Below are 6,879 nucleotides of genomic sequence, written 5' to 3' on the forward strand. Positions count from 1 at the left end.
TCAGTTGTGCTAACAAATTACCCAGTGTTCAGTTGTGCTAACAAATTACCCAGTGTTCAGTTGTGCTAACAAATTACCCAGTGTTCAGTTGTGCTAACAAATTACCCAGTGTTCAGTTGTGCTAACAAATTACCCAGTGTTCAGTTGTGCTAACAAATTATCCAGTGTTCAGTTGTGCTAACAAATTACCCAGTGTTCAGTTGTGTTAACAAATTACCCAGTGTTCAGTTGTGCTAACAAATTACCCAGTGTTCAGTTGTGCTAACAAATTACCCAGTGTTCAGTTGTGCTAACAAATTACCCAGTGTTCAGTTGTGCTAACAAATTACCCAGTGTTCAGTTGTGCTAACAAATTACCCAGTGTTCAGTTGTGCTAACAAATTACCCAGTGTTCAGTTGTGCTAACAAATTACCCAGTGTTCAGTTGTGCTAACAAATTACCCAGTGTTCAGTTGTGCTAACAAATTACCCAGTGTTCAGTTGTGCTAACAAATTACCCAGTGTTCAGTTGTGCTAACAAATTACCCAGTGTTCAGTTGTGCTAACAAATTACCCAGTGTTCAGTTGTGCTAACAAATTATCCAGTGTTCAGTTGTGCTAACAAATTACCTGTGAGTAATAGTAGATAGGATATCCCGGTCCATGGGCATACTTAACCATAAAATCTGGTACCATGTCATCATTGTAATAACCAGGGGCTGGGGTACTGAAAATACACAACATAAAGAATTAATATATAAACTTAGATACTGAAACTTTCAATCTGTACAAATATTCAGACTGACTAATTTTTACTTATTACAATATACACATACCTATAAGATTCAGAGGAAGGCATTGTAAAATTCCATATATAGGTGTATGTATCCCCATCAATAGCTACCACTGTTGAATTATACATCGCCATGACGATATCTTTGACACCATCATCTGTCAGGTCAACCAATACTGGTGGTGTCATCACACCTTTGAAATTGTCTCTATATAGTTCCTTGGCCTACTCCATGTGACAAGACAAATATATATGTGAAAACAAAAGAAACACAGTTACACCTGTGAGGGCGCTACACAAGTATACTTTGGAAATGACAGCACACTCCACAGAGTTAGTCAACAGGCTAGTAGTACCTTGTAGCCTTCACTTCCGAACTGTCTACCAGTTCCTTATCTTAGAATCATATACAGAATGATCAGAATACATTTTTGGCAGCAAATGAGATGTGTACATTACAGATATTGGTATAATTAACTAGAGCACAAAAATAGACTAGTTAGTATCCATGTATAAAGTCATATCAACTACCATTATTGTTTTAAGTACGCAAAATCTACCTGAGTTCCCTAGGTATTTTAACAGGGTTCCCTGATGACATTATCATGGTGTTTAAGTATGGAAATTCTACCTGAGTTCCTAAGGTGCTTTATCATCATTCCCAACTGACGTCACTGTTCAAGGTTTCGAAATCTATGACAGTTTTACTAGATCCCAGCTTTTACTTCCTTACATTTTGTTCTCTACAAGTACAATATCAAATGTCAGATCAAAATGTTTGAACAAAGTAATTAATTCATGCATATAATCTACATAAATTGCCATGATTTACATAATGACTAAATATGGATTGGTTAATCAGTAATGACATTTGGACTCCTTATCTTGACCTCTATAAACCAATGCGACACCAAATATGGTTGTTTCTCCTGCCCACATACATATTTACATATTTCCCTTGTCCTTCTGCTGGCTACCACCACAATAAAAAGAGAAGTGTACACAGCATAAACGTTATAATCATTATCAACAATAATTCATGTCTTACATTTTGCCACTTGAAAAAATCAATGTTTTCTATCAAATTCAATTCTAATACTACTTCCATCTGATAATAATGATACTGGGGTGTATTCATTTATTTTCCATAACTTTTTCAGTTTAAAATTTGTAATTACTAATATTCATTTATTTATTACCATTGTCTTTATAATAGTTGTGTAATACAATTCTATAAAGTTATATTTAAATTGTCATGTAATATATATGCAAATTGTCATGTAATATGTACGTAAATTGTCATGTAATATATATCTAAATTGTCATGTAATATGTGTAAATTGCCATGTAATATACATGTAAATTGTCATGTAATATGTACGTAAATTGTCATGTAATATATATCTAAATTGTCATGTAATATGTGTCAATTGCCATGTAATATACATGTAAATTGTCATGTAATATACTTGTAACTTGTCATGTAATATATATCTAAATTGTCATGTAATATGTGTAAATTGCCATGTAATATACATGTAAATTGTCATGTAATGTACATGTAAATTGTCATGTAATATACATGTAAATTATCATGTAATGTATATAAATTATCATGTAATATATGTAAATTATGTAATATATATAAATTATGTAATATATATATATATATATATATATATATATATATATATATATATATATATATATATATATATATATATATATATATATATATATATATATTGTCATGTAATATATATGTAAATGGTCATGTAATATATATATATGTAAATGTGCATGTAATATATATGTAAATGGTCATGTAATATATATAAATGGTCATGTAATATATGAATTGTCATGTAATATATGTAAATTGTCATGTAATACTGAGTGACTTCAATAAAGTATACAAACGCTACAAACTGTGTAGTATTTTAGTAAAGACGAATTGATATACAACCAGTGACAGGCAAAGGAACTTGTAACAAACAGTGAAAGTAAACCACTGATTTGGATTAATAACACTTGGCTCAGCATGTTGGAAGTACAGAGATAAGTACAATATTACATCATTTGAAAAGAACAGTTTTATGGCCTCTTTACACAATAGTTCACATACACAAACGAATTGCACTTTTCCTGGCATTTCATTTACACGTAAAGAGGCCATAAAACTGTTCAAATCAAAACAGAAAATGTACAGGGGTTCTCACTTGGCCAGTTGAGTCGACTCTAGTCTTACTGAACATAAAAAAATGAATGTGAACAGTTTATGTCGACTCTGTGTTAAACTTAGGTCAGGTACAATGGGGTGTTTAGAGTCAACTTATCTGTTGTGTCTGACACAAAATTCCATTTGATTATATAAATGTATTTAGTTTCCCAGATAAAGAGGGTTCCAGGGTTAAAGTTCAGGGTTGCTGCTAAATGATTGGAACAAATGAAAGCTATGCTAATATTGGATGATTTTGGTATGTGATCTGTGTCAGGTACAAAAATTCAGTGTGAATAGAGTCCCAAATCCAGCTTATTAGTTTTACTACTTTATGTCACCTCAGAGTGAAACTCACATTTCTAGTCTGAACATTGTAATAATACAAGTCTCAGTATTTCCAACATTCTTTGCCAAGTGTTATTAATTCAATTCATTTATTTATTTACTTTCCAAGTTTGTACAAGTTCTGCTTGTAAATGCTTATCTGTCACTGGTTGTAAATGCTTGTCTGTCACTGGTTGTAAATGTTTGCCTGTCACTGCTTGTAAGTGCTTGCCTGTCACTGGTTGTAACAAACCTTATTGATATGCCCTTGATATAAATCCTGTAACGATATCACCCATAACGATCCACCATGTGCTTCACCACCAGTTCCAAACAATACAATTTCTTTATTATTCTTGTCATAATATACCTGTAACCATAACAACAGAAAGCAAACACTGTCAATTGTGCATCAAAAATTTTCAATATGAATTTATGATATACAGAATGAGATGCAAACTGAATTCTATATATGGTAACCTGAATTCTATATATGGCATTGGTAAACTGAATTCTATATATGGTAAACTGAATTTTATATATGGTAAACTGAATTCTACATATGGTAAACTGAATTTTATATATGGTAAACTGAATTCTATATATGGTAACCTGAATTCTATATATGGCATTGGTAAACTGAAATCTATATATGGTAACCTGAATTCTATATATGGTAAACTGAATTCTATATATGGTAAACTGAATTCTACATATGGTAAACTGAATTCTATATATGGTAAACTGAATTCTATATATGGTAAACTGAATTCTATATATGGCATTGGTAAACTGAATTCTACATATGGTAACCTGAATTCTATATATGGCATTGGTAAACTGAATTCTATATATGGTAAACTGAATTCTATATATGGCATTGGTAAACTGAATTCTACATATGGTAACCTGAATTCTATATATGGCATTGGTAAACTGAATTCTACATATGGTAACCTGAATTCTATATATGGCATTGGTAAACTGAAATCTATATATGGTAAACTGAATTCTATATATGGTAAACTGAATTCTATATATGGTAAACTGAATTCTATATATGGTAAACTGAATTCTATATATGGCATTGGTAAACTGAATTCTACATATGGTAACCTGAATTCTATATATGGCATTGGTAAACTGAAATCTATATATGGTAAACTGAATTCTATATATGGTAACCTGAATTCTATATATGGTAAACTGAATTCTATATATGGTACACTGAATTCTATATATGGCATTGGTAAACTGAATTCTATATATGGTACACTGAATTTTATATATGGCATTGGTAAACTGAATTCTATATATGGTAAACTGAATTCTATATATGGTAAACTGAATTCTATATATGGTAAACTGAATTCTATATATGGTAAACTGAATTCTATATATGGTAAACTGAATTCTATATATGGCATTGGTAAACTGAATTCTATATATGGTAAACTGAATTCTATATACATGGTAAACTGAATTCTATATATGGTAAACTGAATTCTATATATGGTACACTGAATTCTATATATGGTAAACTGAATTCTATATATGGTAAACTGAATTCTATATATGGTAAACTGAATTCTATATATGATAAACTGAATTCTATATATGGTAAACTGAATTCTATATACATGTTTGGTAAACTGAATTCAATATATGGCATTGGTAAACTGAATTCTATATGTGGGAATATAACCATGTCAGACAGACAGACAGACAGACAGACAGACAGACAGAGACAGACAGACAGACAGACAGACAGACAGACAGAGACAGACAGACAGACAGACAGGCAGGCAGGCAGGCAGGCAGGCAGACAGACAGACAGACAGACAGTCAGAGTGTCGAGATGAGTTTATATCTTTTTGAGTTCATTTCTCAGTCTGTAAGGTATGACGTATGATGGGGCGCCCCCACACATCAGTATTAAGAGAGGAGGCCAGTGAGAGCAGAACGACACAGCAACTATCTTACAGTCTAATTTCTCACAAGTTTTATTTCTTTTCTAGCTTAACTGCCACGTCACACAAACTACCCATGTCTGATACTAGACTACTATGTATAGTCAGATGATGTAGTCATAGTAACCGATAGTCAGATTTTTGTACCACTAGACACATTTGTCATAAACTACATCATCTTTTAAGTATGGCACTGTCTAAGATGTATCACTTCGATATTTCGCTGTGTCACATAAGAAATATCACCTTTGGTTTGGGACAATGCACTAGACAATGTTGTATGGCAGGTTAATTCTGTTTCACCAAACTTGTATTTGTTGTGTGTACAAACACATACATACTATGAATGGGGTTCAAACCCCGACCGCAGTGGTAAAAGCTTAGTGGTTTAACTTCTCGGCCACTGACAACCCATAGCAAGTTTATTTAAATTCATTGAAATGTTATCAGTGATAAGATATCAGATATCAATTGTTAATACAAACATCTGTGTACACACAACCACCTACATGATTATTGATAAACACTGGAATTAATCTCTCAGCTTTTATAAAGAATGAAGTTGTCAAATTTGTACAACTAATTATGCATCTTTTGAAATGAAATCAGTTCTTTGTAATGTACAGGTAGAGAGTGTGTTTGTGAGAATGAAATCAGTTCATTGTAATGTACAGGTAGAGAGTGTGTTAGTGAGAACAAAAGAAATAGGTTGTGAAACAGGGAAGCAAAATATGAGAAGTCTTTACAGACGTTTTTTCTCACGAAGAAAATGTGTGTGGGTGGGATGAAAAGTCCTGAGATGACAGACAATGTGTGTGGGTGGAATGAAAAGTCTTGAGTTGACACGACAATGTGTGTGGGTGGAATGAAAAGTCTTGAGTTGACACGACAATCGATAAAGACACATAATCTGGTACCCATTGATTGAGGGACTGTAGTTGGGGGGGGGGGGGAGGTGGGAGGGGGTAATTTAATCCCCTCCATGTTTAATAGACTAATAGTTTATTAATAATTATATTTTAGTTAAGTAGTGTGTTTTAGTTTACTATTTCTGTAGTTTTCTTAACAGATGCAATAAAGATTCTATTCTATAGATATATCTAGTTGAAATATTTAATCTATTGCACTCATTTTTATGTATTCATGACGTGACAGTGAGTTTACCTGTTTTTAGTAACCCACTCTTTATAATTATAAGTACAAGAAAGACAACTAAATCAATTAGTTAGTGACAACTAGGCCAACGATTTATTAACAATTCAAACCTGGAGTATAATGTGTGTACCTGTTGGAAATGACAATGGAGGTCAAAGGTCACAAATAAGGAAGTAAGACGAGTGAAGAATTACTATTTGATTAAAGTACTTGGACTGTGTGATATGATATGTTGTAACCTTGTGAAAGACTACATCAAGTCTAAAATTGAGGAACTTACTGTCAGTCTACTGTGATAAATACTACTGTAATAGTCTAATAAAACCTGCATATGATCAAATAGTCTTAATTGTCACTGATCACAGGCTCTAGATAAGGAATGGTGCTGTTTTAACTAAGAGGAGATGAAGTCAATGTTTACAATTATAGTGATTTCA

Source organism: Glandiceps talaboti, chromosome 9, assembly GCF_964340395.1.
Source record: "Glandiceps talaboti chromosome 9, keGlaTala1.1, whole genome shotgun sequence".
NCBI lineage: Eukaryota > Metazoa > Hemichordata > Enteropneusta > Spengelidae > Glandiceps > Glandiceps talaboti.